Source organism: Mobula birostris, chromosome 10, assembly GCF_030028105.1.
Source record: "Mobula birostris isolate sMobBir1 chromosome 10, sMobBir1.hap1, whole genome shotgun sequence".
NCBI classification, from domain to species: Eukaryota; Metazoa; Chordata; class Chondrichthyes; order Myliobatiformes; family Myliobatidae; genus Mobula; species Mobula birostris.
Window position 1 is genome coordinate 97,208,746 of NC_092379.1, and position 18,411 is coordinate 97,227,156.

At 40.9% G+C, this 18,411-nt stretch overlaps 1 protein-coding gene across 3 annotated transcripts in view; it reads right to left on the reverse strand.

Annotated features, from left to right (window-relative positions):
* Window positions 1-18,411, reverse strand: part of LOC140204187 (BCL-6 corepressor-like protein 1) — a 221,285-nt gene that overhangs the window by 154,961 nt on the left and 47,913 nt on the right. For 2 of the 3 annotated variants that reach the window (XM_072270658.1, XM_072270660.1), the window contains exon 1: window positions 4,913-5,032. The gene's annotated coding sequence lies outside the window, so the exon portion shown is untranslated. Of the gene's footprint in view, window positions 1-4,912; window positions 5,033-7,651; window positions 7,809-18,411 lie in introns of those variants that run through there. The other variant, XM_072270659.1, reaches the window with a different exon arrangement.

The window sequence follows — 18,411 nt, forward strand, 5'->3', positions numbered from 1 at the left end:
AAAAGTGTAATTGAGAGCAATATGGAACTGACAGAGAAGGTATTATGATCTGGGGCAGCTTCGCCATGATAATAGCAAATTGCAGGGCAGGTTAGGGGCCAGATGGCCATTTCTAGTTGCTATCTTCATGTGCTTTTGGGCCTGATATCAGGGAGTTATTATTTTTTGCTAGACCCATAGGGGCAGGCACAGACCTGGAGGAATGGAAAAGATCTGTTGTTCATTGGTTTGATGAAACAAATCTCCTTCCCATCCCACCTCCACTTGATGCACTATCAACTTTGATACCTTTAGTGCATTGGGGTATTGATTATTTGTAAAGTTGGGGTAACTTTTCAAAGTCTGCTTTAGGAAATATTGATATTGCTGTGGGAATTATAATTCCAGGTATTCTCTGCTGGAGACATGTTCTGACCTTGAAAGGGAATGTTTTGTGTAGGCAAGTATAGTTGAGTTTCAAACAGGGTCTCCTAACACTTCCGAATGAGAGTCACCCTGACAGACTAGCTGTGTTTGAAGAAAGCTGAAGCCCCCCGCACAGAGCTTGTAGCCTATGTTCTAGTGTATGATCTGGGCTGGGAGGTGGGTTTCTATGTACTGGGCTGTAGTCATTACAAAACAAGAAAGGGTATGTTTGCAGGATTGGGGTAGCAACACTGCTTCTTCTAGCTAGTAAGTAGTGCTGCAGGCCTCAATGCCCGTCTCTAAAGCTGTCCTCAATTCAATCATTGGAATTCCGAAGACCAGGATTATCTGCATTTGACGCTGTCAGACCTACGATATTTAAATAATCTCCCAGTAGCGTTCGTCAACCCTTGTCACGGCTCTGATGGACTGTGGTTTGGTTTTAAATTTTAAGACCTTCTTTTATTTATTCCTGCTACATGTTCTTTGCTGATGGGATCAGCATTTATCACCTACCTCAACCTGCTGTTGAGAAGGATATGTTGAACTGCTTTCTTGAACTATTGAACACCCGACAAATTCTGAGGTTTACACCCCGCGTTGAACAATTGTTCCAAGTAGGGATGTGTGTGAAGTGGTTGGAGATTAGTGGCACTCCTCTGTAATGACAGCACTTAACCTTCCAGGTGCTAGGAGTTGTTGGCTTGTAGGTGCTAAAGAGTCAGGAAGAGGATCACCGCTAAGCAATCTGCTCTTGAAGCCAAATAATTTTATGTGTAGTAAAGTTTAGACCATAAGACATAGGAGCATAATTAGGCATTCAGCCCATCGAGTCTGCTCTGCCATTCCATCAAGGCTGATGCCAGATCCCCTCAAACCCATACACCCACCTTCTCTCCATATCATTTGATGCCCTGACTGATCAGGAAATGACCAACTTCCACCTTAAATATACACACAGACTTGACCTCCACCGCAGTCCGTGGCAGAGGATTGCACAAATTTACTGCTCTCTGGCTAAAAAAAAACCTCCTTATCTCTGTTCTAAAGGGTCACCCCTCAATTCTGAGGCTGCGCCCTCTAGTTCTGGATACCCCTCCCCCCACCACAGGAAACATCCTCTCCACATTCACCCTATCTACTCCTTTCAACATTTAGTAGGTTTCAATGAGATACCTACCCCACACAACCCCCCCCCCGGCATTCTTCTAAATTCCAGTGAGTACAGGCCCAAAGTTGCAAACACTCCTCATATGTTAACCCCTTCATTCCTGGAATTATCCTCATGAACCTCCTCTGGACTCTCTCCAATGACAACACATCCTTTCTGAGATATGGGACCCAAAGTTGTTGACAATACTCTTAAGTGCGGCCTGACTGGTGTCTTATAAAGGCTCAGCATTATCTCCTTGCTTTTATATTCTATTCCCCTTGAAATAAATGCCAACATTGCATTTGCCTTCTTTACTACAGACTCAACCTATAAATTAACCTTTTGGGAGCCTTGCACTAGGACTCCCAAGACCCTCTGCACATCTAATGTTTGAATTTTCTCCCCATTTAGATAATAGTCTGCACTATTGTTCCTTTTACCAAAATGCGTTATCATACATTTCCCAACACTGTTTTCCATCCGCCACTTTTTGATCGTTCTTCCAATCTGTCCAAGTCCTGCCACAATCGCATCGCTTCCTCAGCACTACCTACCCTTCCACCTATCTTCCTATCATCCGCAAACTTTGCAACAAAGCCATCAATTCAATTATCCAAATCACTGACAATGTGAGAAATAACGGTCCTAATACTGATCCCTGAGGATAGCACTAGTCACTGGCAGCCAACCAGAAAAGGCCCTTTTTATTCCTATTTGCTGCCTTCTGCCTGTCAGCCATTCCGCTATCCATGCCAGTATATTTTCTGTAATGCCATAGGATTTTATCTCATTAAAATTTCTGGACATTACTGGCCCACTCCAGGATGCGGCTGTTTGAGGACTCACCAGTGGCAATGATGTTGTAAGTTAAATTAAAATGGTGAGACTACCTCATATTATAGCTGACTCCTGTGTACCGTGTTTGTTTTCTGAACTGCCAGCCCTGCCTGAATGTGGTCTAGGTCTTGTATGCATGCTTGGGCTGTTTTGGTTTCTGTAGAGTTGTGAATGAAATAGAACATTGTGTAATCAGCAACAAACACTTCTGACTTTATGATGGAAAGAAGGTAACTGATAAGTCAATTACTTAGGTTAATCCTAAGCAACCGTTCTTCAAGGGTTAAATTTCATCCCCAAATACAAGTGAACTGAAAACCACAGAGCACCCTTTGTCAATGACTGAATGAGATGTTTGCAATTGGAACCCCGCAGAGACCAAAAGATGTATGGTTTGGTTTATGAAGACTTCAGTTCTTAAAAAAAAAGGAACTTAAAAAATGCGTAAGTCTCCACAAAATTATATCTATGTAACAGAATTGAATAGTTTTACTAGTATTATTAGGAAGGGTTGTTTTTGTCCTTCACACACCATGACACAGCAGAGGAAAGTCACATTGGTCAGGTCTCTGGCACTGAGTCTGGCTCTGTGACTCAGAAGGGATGGGGGGGGAGAAGAGGCGAACTGTGGTGATAGGAGTTTTGTGAGTTAGGGGAACTGAAAGGTTCTGTGGATGGTATGTTGCCTCCCAGGGGCCAGGGTCTGGGACATCTCAGCTTGAATCCTCAACATTCTTAAGTGGAAGAATGAACAGCAAGAGCTCATGGTCCATGTAGCTATCAATAACAAGGATGGGAAGAATGACAAAGTTCTGCAAGGTGAGTACAGGGAGTTAGGTGCTAAGTTAAAGTTACAGGACCTCCAGAGTTGTGATCTCAGGATTGCTACCCATGCCACGTGCTATTAAAGTCAGAAAAAGTAAGATCATACAATTTAACATGTGGCTAGGGAGTTGGTGTAGGGGGAAGGCATCAGATTTTTGGATCATTGGGCTCTTTTCCAGAGAATGTGGGAGTTGTACACAAGAGATGGTTTGCACCTGAACTGGAAGGAGACTAATATCCTGGTGGGGAGGTTTGATAGTGCTACATTGCAAGGGGGGGGGTTTAAACTAGAGTTGCAGGGGGATGGGAACTAGAGTACCAGAACAGTTAGCCAAGAGATTGTGGACACAGATGTTGTTATGACCTCAGACAAAGTTAGGTCAAAAGGTACAGGTTTTCCTGACAATTATCTCAATGGTGTTTGTAAAACTTTGCTCTGTGCATAGTAGCTTCCAAGTTGTCCTATACTATAATTGTGACTTCAAAATAAAACCCTTATGCTTACTATCTATAAGCATAAGGGTTGCTGTTACATCATGAAATGTGCTATGTAAATACAAATCCGTACCTTTCAAAACTTATTCTGTGATCCTTTAAAGCTCATTTCTTACAGTTTAAAAATCATACATTATTGCACTTCTTCAAATGGCCAGCAATGTCACTGCTGAGCACAACATTATCAGCCTCAAAATTAATTTTTGCAAACCAGGAATTAAATTTCAAATAATTGTATAATTGGAATATCTTAATGTAGAATAAAATCTCCCTCAAATATACATCTGTCATTCTCCAACTATGAATTGACTAAGAACAACTATGAATTGACTAAGTGCTATTTACAAAGTTCCATCTATATTCACTCTCCGAGTTTTCCATAAAAACACACGGCCACAGCACACAGGTATATTCTATTAAGGCATTAGATGTCTCTTTTTGGGTCAATAATTTAAAACAGTACCCAACAAGTTTACAAGTGTTATTCTCAACAGAGTCACAATACCATGACTACTACTCTAAACTTCCTACTGCTCTTCCCAAATTGCAATTCCGTTATTCTACAAACACTTTCTTCCACCTGTACCTTCACACTGCTGCAGATGAGTATCATTACAAAATCTCCTACCTTAATACATTCTCTTCAGTGAGCTATACACTGGAATAACATTTATTAACATTTATGTTCCTGGTTTACCCTTCTCTCAATATTACCGTGCCTTTAAAGCCTAGCTAATCTGTGATTTATTTTTTCTTCTCCTTTCACTATTTGTCTTGGTGCTCACCATGTTGTCTTAACTTGAAAAAAAGAATTCTAAACATTGTTGAACACGAATATTTTTGCAAGATATGAAATCTAACCCTCACTGATTCAACATCTGGTCATTCAAATAAATATTTAACAATTAAAAAATGAAATTATAAATGTTTGCAGCTAATGCCTAATCATAGCAAGTTGCTTTAATCTTTCACCCCATTGTTTGAAAGCACGAAGCTAACTCCAGAAAATAAGGCACCTTTGACTATCATGTGTTCTGCTATATTATAAGAAACTACCAGAAACTGAAGACATATTATTCCAGTATGCATTATTCCCAAAGGTCATAACCTGCTTATGTACCTTTCATAATATAAGCATTATGTTTAGTTTTACTTTTTTTCTTACTGTCCTTTACTATTCCAATTTCGAAACTGTACCTTAAGCAGTGTGCATGAAATTCCTTCCAACCAAAAAACAGATCAATAGCTGAGACTCTTAGTTTCTGAAGACTCCAGAGACCGAACATATTCTCCATGCACAGATGGTGGGCAAGGAAAGGGAGTAACAATTCTGTGTAATTAAGATGTAAAGTGTATTAAAAAGTTGAATACAGTACCATGCTTGCAGCATCAATAAAAAGTGAATTCTCTCTTTTATCCTGGTCGCATGTTTCTTTAAATTCAAACAAATGAGCACCATCCATAAAATCCAAAACGCCACCAGACGCTCATATTGTAGTGGAAGTACCACTAGAAAATAGCAAAATGTGAAGGAAACTTAATGATGTCATCTTTACTAATGTGTAGCAGACTCGCCCTGGAAGCAGAATGTTGTTTGCAGCCATCTTCAACCAAGCATCGACAGCATATTAATATGCCACAATATATGAAACCAAGGTGTACCCTCCATGTCCAGGGCCTTGTGAGCGACTAACAGCAAGAATTTCAGCCAGCAGAAGTCCCAGTAATATTTCTCTCTAAGCCGAAACAGGAAACAAATTAACCACCTGTTATCTGAACTCAAATTACCTGCACACTTTGGTCCGCAATGTCAAACTTAATTTTAATTATGAAATCTATTTATCTGGCCCAAGGGCATGAAAGTTGCGATATGAATGCAAGCAAACCCTTTCTCCTATATTGATCCAAATCAGTTAACACCACACTTTCCTCAGTTGGAACACCAGACTCATCAGACTGTGAACCTCACTGCCAGGCTCCAACCTCTAGGAAGACAGTTGGGAACTCATGAAATTCCACCTGCTTTATCCTGCTGTATGGTGCTTCATAAAGAAATTGCTAAAATATTAGGTGTTTGAAAAATGCTTTTTAAAAACTTGCCTGATTAAGGTTAAACTTGCAAGCCTGCAAAGTCAACAATACTTTAATTTCTTTTCCTGAACTTACTGACACATGCAAGATCATCCATGATATACAAAATTGGTCACTGTGCTCACGCTCAAGTCCAATCACCATAACTTTAATAGAAAACATCTTTTATCTAGTGTTTTTACACTTCATAATCAGACACCTGCATTTCAACTTTAAGACATCTTTACTGCATTTTGTGCAATGGTGTCAGATATAAGAATTAGGGGCTAGGAAAAGAATGACAATAGAAAATCATGCATGACTTATTGTTTTGCTTTGCAAACTTCACCTCCCCCTCAAAAACAAATGAAGACCACATTTATACTGAAAATAAAGTGGCTGCAAAAATAACTAATCTGACACTAAATAAAGATTGACCCAAAAAAAGTTTCACGCGTGGATTCTCCAGAACTTTTCGGGCAAAGTCTCTCTGTTCAAAATTGTCACCTACGTTCCCGGCTAAGATGCAAAATATTGCAACTTCTCCTGACTTCATTTACGCCCTCTCACTGTATCGATTGAACACGGAGGCTTAGGAAACGTCCAAAGTAAAAGCAGTGTTAGATTAAAACAACAGAGTTATGTTTTACGTATGAGGAACAGCCAGGGATGAGTTTGCGGACCGATTCAATCCTTAGTGCCTGGTAATATCTGTAATTGGGTCTCCCGTTAATGTCGTCATCGGGACCAGAGGACAGAGTATAATCGAGTATTTTCCCCCAACTATCCGATATTCGGCATACAATCCGATCCCTCGCTATTTTACTTCGCCATTCTGCCTTTAATCTCATTCACACGCTTCAACCTGTGACCTTGGTGAGCCAGTACAGTAAAACAAAAATGGAAGGTTCCTCTTTGGGGTAAGGCGATGTGGGCTGAACAGTCCTGCCCTTTGCACAGTACACTCCCCACGATAGAGATAACATCGCTCCTGCACGTCAGATCTCATTTGTCCGATCCATTCATTCGACTCTCCCACTCGCGCGATTCCGACCCTCTTAACGCCAACTTTTTATCTAGATTGACAATATTGATTCGGAGTTTATTTAATCGATGGCGGGGAATACAGAGATATGTCCCTCCAAATATATTAATATGGTGTTTGTGTATGTATGTTTGTATGGGGCGGAGATGAGGAAAGAAGGGGGTGCTCCGGGAGGAAGCAAACGATATTCTCACAACTTTGAATAATCCGAATTTTCCAGCACCACCTCAAATTATTCTAAACTATGAAGTTGTATAGGTCGTGTTTCGGGGGGGGGGGGGCGGGAATCTGCAGTTTTATTTTAGGAGGCCGAAGTTGGTCCATGCATTGAAAAGAAACGTGCCAAGTGCTCGGTTGGTATTGAGCAGTCAAACTTGGGATAGTTGCCCCTGTGGCTCCGTGGTTCTGCGGGCGAGCAGGGACATTGATCGCGATCGGGTATCGCTGGCACAGCAGGCGGAGTTCGCGATGTGTGTGTGTGTGTGTGTGTGTGTGTGTGTGTGTGTGTGTGTGTGTGTGTGTGTGTGTGTGTGTGTGTGTGTGTGTGTGTGTGTGTGTGTGTGTGTGTGTGTGGTGTGTGTGTGTGTGTGTGTGTGTGTGTGTGGGAGAGGAGGCTGCCTGCCCAGAGATCGCTCGCTCTCGCACCCCTGCGCTGCGCTGAGCTCCCGGCCAACTACGCTGCGTGTATTTCCCGATCTCTCCCTCTCCCCGTCCCCCTACGATCCCCAAAGCCATCCGCAGCAGCAGCAGAAACAAAGCAAGCCCCGATCTCTCCCCCGTCACCACCAGTTCCCCCCTCCCTCCCTCCGGTGCAATCTTACCTTCCGGGCCTATTAGTTACGGAAGCTCTCACCGTCTCCTTTGCTCCCGGGCGATCTCGAGGACGGGGAGAAACAGTGGCCAGTTATATCTGTCGGGGGTGATTGGTGAAGAAATTGAGATTTCCCCGGAGTGTCTTTGCGCAGCCACGCCGCCGCCCTGTAACACAATTTCCGTCATCTGTATCAACAACCTCCTCCACCCTTAAAAGGGCTATGTCCCTTCCCTCCCAGACCCTCGTCAGGTCGACGTTTTGTCATCACTTATTTTATAAACCTTGCCCTTGCTACGAGGTAAAGTCCCAGCGACTTGCATTTTTTGGTGCAAAATCTCACCTTGTGAGGTATTTTTTTTAAAAAACTGAAGTGGTTTCTCCGAGTGGGGCCCATAAATTGTTAATATACCAAACAATTAATTTTTAAAAGTAGCATTGATTAATTGCAGTATTTCAGCAACTAACAAAGAGGCAAACAGAAATCTTGCATTTAATGGCCGGTCCGGATATGCAATAAAATGGTAAACCGGGAGTGACGGTGGAGGGAGAGGTTCGTAGGGGCAGAGGATTCGAGCACGGAGGAACAGGCAGACACTATAGTGGCTTCGATCCTGTCCTCGGAGATCAGAAATAGCTCGGGATGAACAATCTTCTTTTTAAATCACACCTTAATCACTAACTTCGGCTGAAACTGATAAGTTTTTCCAGAGACCCGCGCATGGAAAATAATTCGAGGCAGTGTTCCATGTTTAAGTCCCGAGATATATAAATATCCTCCCCCCGTTAGGAACTTCACTCTTGCTCGCTCGCATGCTCGCATTCACCATCTTGTGTCGCACCACACTTAGTTCTGCAGATACGTTACAGACTCTGTGCCACCAGGTGTTCACAGTTCGTGCACCATCCGTGCAACGTTAACATTTTCGTACCATGGACAATCGGTCACCAGTAAAATGCCGGTTCACAACTCACCCATCAAAGTTTGCAACCCAGTGCCGACTAGTATGTGATCCTATTTTGTCTTTTTTTAAATGGTCCAAGGTAGGGCTGAGAAAGGTAAAGAGGACCTCGGGAACACGAACAGTGGGAGACTCGTGAAATTATACAATATAGACACTAAAAATATATTTTAACTTCTGATATTTAAGATAGTGTAGAATAATCATTTTAGCATTCTGGCAGAATATTACCCATGATGAAACAAAACGTGCAATGGAACTCTTGCAGTTATGAAGCTGTGTAACTCATGGTGCAAAAAATACACTCTCTCTACAAACAGTAACTGAATCAGTTATTTCCATGCAAAGCAGAATTTTCAAATGAACGAGTTCTATAATGGCTTCTTCCACTTGCAAAGAGGTTCGTTCATGTAGACTGGGTGCACCGGCAGTTTAAATTGTGCTTCTCGCAATTTAGTATTCGCTTCTCGACACAAGTTCCCTATGGAGAGACCAAATGCAAATTTGATCCCCACGTCTTTTGTATCTCTTTGTACAGTACGCCTGGCTGTTTTTAGCCTTCCAGCCGTCTGTCACTTTAAGACTTTGCACCACTCCCATTCTGACCTTTCCGGACCTGGTCCTTTACGGTGCTGAGGTTAAATTCAAGGATCTGTAGGATTCAACAATGTTGATTAATTCGATCTATGTACTCCTATTTACACCTTTTCAGCACTATCATTTCCTTCTATACCTATCCATTATCTTCTCATTTACCTCGCACCATCGTACCTTGTCAGTTATTCTCTCCTAACTTGCAGCTAATTTCAGACTCCCCATATGCCTCAGCTATGTCTACATTTGAATTTGTTATCTCTAACTCCTTTCCCATTCTGCTAAACGGTCATCGACCTGCAACACCAAAATTCTCTCCTGCTGCTGCCTGACCTACCGAGTATTTCCATCATTTTCAGATATCTGTTCCATGTCAGGTATGAGAGTTATCAAAGAAGCTAGTGGATTTCTTTGCCGAATTGAATTGCCTTTAGCTGTATTTGAATCACCACTCTGCTGTCGTCTTTTTAATTCATATTTGTTTATTGATTGCGTTACAATGCCACGTAGGCCCCTTCTGGCTCTTCGTGCCATGTCGCCCAGCAATCCCCCGATTTAACAGCCTAATCACGGGACAATTCTCATTGATGAATTAACCTATCACCTGGTGCGTCTTTGGACTGTGGGAGGAAACCAGAGCACCCGGAGGAAACCCACACGGTCACAGGGAGAATGTACAAACTCCTTACAAGCAGCATGGGAGTTGAACCTGGGTTGCTGCAAGTGTAAAGCATTGTGCTAACCACTACACTACCATCTTTTGGTACTGCCATCTCACAAGTCTTGTAAGTAAAATTACAAAGCAATCTCTATGATTTAAATGGAAGACAATAACATACAGCTCCCAATTAATGCAAGAACAACAACACAAGAAAATGGGAGCAGGAATAGACCACCAGTTCACTTTAAGCCTGCCCTGCCATTTAATATGGTCATGGCTGAGCTACACTGGCTTCAACTTCTCTTCTGATGCCAGTTCCCCATGACTCTGAATTCCTTGACCTTTCAAACACTTGGCTATCTCCATCTATCATACATCTAGTGATCTGGCCCACCATCCTTGGGGGATGAGAATTCCAGAGATTCAGCACCCTCAGAGCTAAGAAATGTACACATACCCAATTTTAAACAAGATGCTCTCGCCCCTTGTTTGTGATTCCACCTGTTACAATACCCAGATACAAGAAGATACGAAGCTCCTTCCTGTTCCTCTAACATGGCTCAACTGTGAATCTTTGCAATACTGTATCTGGTGCTTGCTTCACTCAACCTTCAGTTTTAGGTCCGGTGGGAAATTACAGATTGATATGTGGGGGGAAAAAGCAAGAAATGAAACAAACATCACTTACATCCATCCAGAGAAAATGATCACAGGGAGTAATAAATATAAGCCTTCTTCTACAAAAGCCCAATCTTATCCTTGTCTGATATTTATACACATACTCCAACAAAAGCTGCTACATTTTAGTTAGGGAGTCAGCATTTACTTTGTTAACCAATAAAAGCGCAGGGACAAAAGGAAATGGGAGAAGTGGGATTGATGGGAACACTCTGCTGGAGTGTTGCGCCTGGCTAAGTGGTCAGGGCGTTGGACTAGCGATCTTATGGTCGTGGGTTCGAGCCTCAGCCGAGGCAGCATGGGTGTCCTTGACCACACTTAACCACACAACGCTCCAGTCTACCCAGCTGAGAATGGGTACCAGCAAAAATGTTGGGGGTTAACCTCATGATAGACTGGCGTCCTATCCGGGGGGGGGGGGGGGGGGGAGTCTCATACTCTCAGTGGCTTCATGCCACAGAAACCGGCATAAGCACCCGCCTGATGGGCCACAAGGCTCATGACAGACTTAAAACTCTACTGGGGAGCTGGCATAGATCCTTCTCTGTCATAACATGTAGACAAAAACAGATGCTGCAACATAGAAAACTCCTACCAACTGGAGGAAGATGGAGGATATGTAAATGAAGACAGATTATTAACAAAAATATTGATAAATTTCTAATATTGTCATGGGTATGGCAGAATGTACTGCCTATCAATTTTCCCTCCAATTTGTAATGACCAGTGTACACAAAACTCTTGTGCTGTGCAATTTTTTCCCCAGTGACATGTGTGCAATGAATATTTAAGTGAAAGTAAACCTGAAGCTATTCTAAGGATAATAAACTACTACCAAGCCAGTTTGTTGTTCATTGTTTAAAATAAATAAATAAATTTGGATCAGAAACTGAAAAAGGAAATTAGATCGTGTATGATCATGAAATATACTTAACATGCCTACAAGGTTGAGGGTGACAACCTTTTGTGCCCAGTTTAAATTCCTTTGTGCACTAGTAACAAAAGATGTGTGCTTGCACCTTAGAAGGAACATTGGTGCCCATCCTAACCGACCTGGAATCACTTTGTTTAACCACTGCACTCTTTATGGTGAGGGTAGTTCCACAGTGTAGTGCGATGAAGAGTTCCTATCAGTCACTACTGCTCCCTCATAGTCCCAGAAATGTAGATCCAATATTGAGTCTTGGGGCTCTTTGTGTGGAGTTTGCAAGTTCACTCTGTGATCACATGGATTTCTTCCAGGTGATCCTTAACTCCCACATCGCAATGTTGTGCTGGTAAGTGGCTACTGCAAATGATCTCTTTGGTAAAATAAAAGGATCAAAGCGAAGATAATGAGAGAGAACAAGTCGTAGGTGTACAAGGAAATAAGAACAGTGGGAATGGACAAATGCGTTTGCTCCACTGGGAGTTGATATGCATTCAAAGGATTGAGGTTCTCTGCCTACATTGCTATTAGGTATAAGATTACATAACAGTAATACATTCCCATTTCTGGATACAGTGTGAACTAGAAAGAACTCAAATTGACGTTGTTCCCAGGCACAAGCTACAATCTATTTGTATTTGTGGTAAATTGGGCAGGATTGGGAAATGCTGTTGCAGTAGCATTGGTGAAGAACTCATATTTCTCATGTGGAAGGAAGCCATTTCGCCTATTAAGTCCACACCAATCCCTATAACCTATTCTTTCTCATCTGCCCAGTCATTCCCCAGTTCTCCAACCAAACATCTACACTACAGGTAGCCTTTCTAACCAGCACATCTTTGGGAGGAAATTGGAGCCTCTAGGGAAACCATTGCAGTCAGAGGCAGTACATGCAAGCTCCACAAAGACAGTACCACAGGTATGGACTGAACCTGGGGAAACTGCTGTCTCACCAACTACTATAGATGATATTACCTATAGAATGTCTGGGTACACAGTTTACAGATGGGTGAGTAAAGAAAATTGAAAACTATTATGATATATACATACAAGCAAAGTAATCTGCCAAATTCAACTACCAGATGAAGTTGTGTGTGTCCCGCCCTTGGTCTACTACAGTTGCATTATGATACATTACAGATGAAAACTATATGCACTCAAGAAAGAAAGAAAGTTGCTTCTTTGGAGAAGAGCGTCGGGAAGTTAAAGCTGGTCAAAAATGAAAAAGAAATGTGAATGAAAATATCAGAGTTAACGCAAGCAAATCATAATTTACCAAAGACAAAAGGTGCAGAGAGAGAGAGAGAGAGATAGAAAAAGTGATGAGTGACGCAAAATTGCAGTCACAAACATGAGGCAATCAATGAGAAAGAATGAGGTAGAGCAAAAAACAAATGAACTCAAAGTTAGAGTGACAGGAGAAAAGATATGAATAGGACTCAGAAAGTTAATTGAAGAGCAACAGGAAAAAAATCAAAAGAATAAGAAAATGCATTAAATGGAAGAGCAAATCTAAGACAAAGATGATGTTAAGGGAAAAATGAGAGTGAATGTCAAACAAAAAATGCAAGGGAGACAGAAACAGATGGAAGGAACAAAAATAAATTAAAAGTTTAAAGGCAAAAGAGTGGAAGAAAGCAATGTAGGCGGAGAGATGAAAGAAGACAGAGAGGAGGTGAAAAAGAGACATATACTATACTGCAAGTGGACAAAGGCAGAAATGAAGAGAGAAGTCTGAGGAGTGTGCCCACAGGAATGAGGGGCTAACGTACACAGCACAGAAAAATATAAGACAGCTAAAGGTGAAGTTATACTGAGAATGAATCGTCAGGCAGACAGAATGACAAACAGAAACTTGCATCCTTTTTGGCCTCCCAAGTGCCATCACTGTTCCACTTCTATGTTTCTAATACCCTCAGACTTGTCACACTGTTGGTGCTAACATGTTGCACAGGCATGTCTAATTGGGGTCAGAGGACTAAAGTAGGACGTCAGGAGCACAGCCGAACTGAATAATTTATGGTACTTTGGAAAATGCACAAGATATTCGATCTAGCTTAAAACATAACATCTGATGTGCAATTAAACTAAATTCCATCAGATTTTTTTAAAAAAATCACACTTAATACAGTTCAGTGGTGTGGTTAAAATCTTTGCAGAAGAGTAAATTCTAGGTAAAATATATCTTACACCACTACTGAAAAAAATTGGCATTGCCCTTTTAAATCCAGGATCTGACCCCCTTTAAACTTCATTTAAAATGGCCATATCCTTCTTCAAAAGAGAACTTGTCAACTTCACGTCACTCAAACAGCTCTGTTGTTACTGCTACAGCAGTGACAGAAAAAAACATGAATAGTGCAAGCTGAATTGGTTGAAACTCTGTTCACATAATTATCATAAAATGCATATTTTTGCATGCTTTAGAAACTTGAAGTTTATTGTTAGAAGTCAAACATCTCTTCTGTCTTGAGAATTTAATTATCATTTAACTTTATTCAAATTAGTTTTGACATTGAAACACCTGTAAATTTTATACATGAGATGACAGAAGTTTTCTTCTTTGATAATAAATGTACTTTGACTGTTACCAGAAGTCAAGTCATAAATATTTTTAAGTTATTAGTGATACATGCATATCATATATTTACATGCACATATTTAATCTTGAAAGTGTACTCAGCCACATGCACATAAGCAAGGTGATTAGCCAAATTAATGTAATAAAGGCAGGTGCATGTGTCTTTGCCCTTGCTCTGCCATAGCTTCAATATGACTCCCTACAGTGTGGTATGGTAGTGTATTGGTTGGCACAATGCTTTACAGAACAGGCAACTCGGGTTCAATTCTCGCCACTGCCTGTAAGGAGTTTGTACGTTTTCCCCGAGACCACCTGGGTTTCCACCGGGTGCTCCGGTTTCCTTCCACAGTCCAAAGTACCAGTTGGTAAGTTAATTGATCATTGTAAATTATCCCGTCATTAGGCTAAGATTAAATCAGGTTTGCTGGGCAGCATGCTCGAAGTAATGGATGGGCCTATTCTGCAGTATTACTCAATAAATAAATAAAAACTATATGCACTGGTAGAAGAAGGAATGTTGCTTCTTTTTTTCCACTTTTTCAACAACTGGACTTCTGTTTACATCAAAACTCAATGTCATATCGTTACATTAAAACACATTTGAATAAAGTTAAATAGTTATTAAAGTCTTAGACTTCTTTCTGTTTATCCAACTAAATAAAAACCTGCCCCGAAGATTTTTTTTAAATTGAAAATATTGCCTGTGCAGAACAAGGGGGTCTCCAGTTTATGCACTCTGCACAAAACATTTATGTTCAAAGTCAAAATCAATCATTAAGGACAAGTTTATTTGAACTGGCTTTCATCCTAGTCATTCTACAATGTAAATAGTATTGAACCCCATTGCTCTCCATCGGGAAAACAGTGGAGCGCTACCAAATTCAATTGCTGGTGATTCTCTGGCTTTGATTGGATAAGTAAGTATGGCAAATGCAGTCCCACTCAACTGTAGAGGTAGTTCTTCAGAGGAGAATAATATAATCAACTGCAGTGAAATTTGCAGAGAGTTCAAGAAGGACATTGAAGGACAGGGACCAACATCAAGGCCATCAGGGTTAAGCTCAACAAACATATTCAAGCAAGGAGTTCTGAGAAGGATAGTCAGGAACATGGGAGGTGACAGGACATAAAGGATTTTGTAAAAGAAAGGGTGGTAGAAAATGAAATGATAATTCTCAAGGACAGAGGAATTGGGGTAGCAGGTATTTGTGCAGAGGGTTGATGGTTGTACTACCTAATAGCAAATACCTCAGGAGGAAAAAACTATTAACAGTATTATCCAACAGGTCAAGGAAAGGAAATTGATGATCAGAAGAGAAAAAATGTCAAGGAATCTGAAGATGGTTGTCACGGAGAAGATAGGTTCAGACAGTATACAGGGAAGGATGTGAGGGTATCAGGGAAAAGATGGAAGATATTAGAGTTTGGCAAGATCTAATTGTGCCTCAAGTGGTTCAGTCAGATCAGACAGTGAATGCCTGTATCTTGTATAACAAACAACTGCTTAAAACTGAATCCCATGGGCTTAAGGAAGTCCAGATGCAGGATGTGCAGGGATCATGGCAAGAGAGAGAGAGAGTAATTATTTAATTGCGATCAAAGACATCGATATTGGTGACACTCTTTAAGCAGATGGTAGATACAGATGGGAGGATTGGTGAATGAAGAGTTAAAAATCAACAAAGGAAATTTAGAAAGGGTGGTAATAAGTTAACAGTGAGTTATCTTCTGAAGAAAGTTAGTTGAGTGAGGGAGGGCAGATATATATGGATGGTGATACAAGAAGGTGACCTTCCCTCATTCACCATGAGAAAACGTGATGAACAGATTTGAATAGAGGAGATGGCAACAGATGATTTAATATTCGAAGTGGACTGTCATCATGATTCTGTGTGGGAAAATACTAACCAGAACAGCAGTTTTATATTACTTGCATTTTTTGTGGTTATCTCTCCTATTTAAAAATAAATCAGTTTGAAAGTGCTATTAATGTTTTGAACTCTACAGATGTATTCAAATAAATTGTGAATCAAGTACTGCACATAAAGAATTACGAGTTATGACTCCATAAATTAACTTGGACTATTTCTGATGAATGCCATACTTTACAATTTATGTTAACTTTTCTCTGCAATATCATGCATTTAGTTCCTGAATGCAAAACATATTCAATACAACCACATCACAACATAGTGTGGTGCAACTTTCCAGAAGTAATCCCACTGCATTATTTTCTCACCTTTTCTATTTCAGTATGATAGATTTTCAGGAGATCTACAAACTAAAACAGGCTGCATAGATGTAGCTGAGAGTAGCAACAAGTTTCAGCTATTGTACTCCCGCTTCAAATTATGGATACACCCATAGTTTAACGTTTTAAATGGAAATGACCCAATATTGAACACTTTCCATTCAGCCATAAGCTGCTTGGTTCTCTGTTCTGAGGTTAAGTGGAATGGAGGGGATTGATGCAGGGGATAGGAGTGGTGGGCAGGATGACAAGCAGTCACAAGTTAAGGTTATAGCTTGTCGAATCTGTTTTCTTTTAGTTAGAGTAAACTGAACTTCAGAATTCACATCAACTGCTTTCCATGGAAAGAAAAAGGATGTATTGACCAAAAGTAGATGATCACCAGGTTAGGAATGTCAAATGTCACATTTAAAGGTTACAGACAGACATACAGGGTACGGATGTTGGGCTGTTGCCACACTCTATTGAAGCCAGAAGTGTGGTAACACTTGCAGGCGACCCAGCACAACCCTCCCTGATTTGATTTGACAGAAGTGATACATTTCACTGTACATTGCAATGTATCAATGTGCATGCGACAAATAAAGCTAATCTTTATCTTTAGGGAACCATTCAGCAGTCTTATACACAAGGAAATCTGCAGATGCCGGAAATTCAGGCAACACACAAAAAAAAATGCTGGTGAAGGCAGCAGGCCAGGCAGCATCTCTAGGAAGAGGTACAGTCGATGTTTCAGGCCGAGACCCTTCGTCAGGGCAAACTGAAAGAAGAGATAGTAAGAGATTTGAAAGTGGGAGGAGGAGGGGGAGATCCGAAATGATAGGAGAAGATAGGAGGGGGAGGGATGAAGCTAAGAGCTGGAAAACAAATTGGCAAAAGGGATACCAGGCTGGAGAAGGGAGAGGATCATGGGACAGGAGGCCTAGGCCTAGGGAGAAAGAAAGGGGGAGGGGAGCCCTGAGGATGGAGAGCAGGCAAGGAGTTATAGTGAGGGGGACAGAGGAAGAAGAGAGAGAGAAAAAAAGGGTGAAAATTTTAAAAATAAATAAATAAATAAATAAATGGATGGATAGATAGATAGATAAATAAATAACGGATGGGGTACGAAGGGGAGGAGGAGCATTAACAGAAGTTAGAGAAGTCAATGTTCGTGCCATCAGGTTGGAGGCTACCCAGAGGGAATATAAGGTGTTGTTCTTCCAACCTGAGTGTGGCTTCATCTTGACAGTAGAGGAGGCTGTGGATAGAAGCTATCTAGTAGAAGCTATCCTTAAGCCTGGTGGTGAATCACAAAAAAGTGTTGTTTAATATCTGCAAAAAATATTCAAGATACTATAAATAGAAGAGTAAGCATATTTAGTCTTATAATGAGATATACAAAGGCTGGTTATTGATAAGGTTAATGGTCACCAGCAATACAAAGTTTTGCTGGACTTTATTTTATACTTATCATACAGAAGGAAGCAATTTTGTCCATCAGATCCATCCCAGCTCCCAGGAAAGAAATTCCATTAGCCCAATCCCCCAAAATATCTTTCTTACAAATGCCTAGCTAATCACTTATGATTTGATTTTGCCACTAACCTACACAAAGCATAATTTACAGTTGCTGGAAGGTCTATTTGCATGCCATTGGGGTGTAGGAACCATTTAGAGCAAACCCACATGTTCACGGAGAACATACATACCTCCCATCAGCAGCAACCAAGATCAAACCCTCGTCCCTGGAGTTGGGAGGCAGCAGCACTAGCTAGTGCGCCACAGCACCACCGTAATAACGAGACCCCTTCCATTCCTGTTGTTTAATAGCCAATAGGCCTGCCACAAATTTTGATCCACTTAACTGCAACTCGCAATGAAATATTTTAAAGATTTGCCGAAGTGTAATTTGCTGCACATTTCATTGCATGTAAATGTAATGGATGATATCCTTCTAATACAAGAGGTTTTTATGCAGTTTCGTTAAATATTTCTTACGATAGTGAAATATTGTAAAAACAACAGTTGTAAAGAAGTTGCATGTAATTGAACGATTTTCCTCTAAAAACTATGAATCTTTGCATAAAATGGCATCCTGTTTTACACAGCTTCAGTGAGCAGGAATATTTTTAGTTG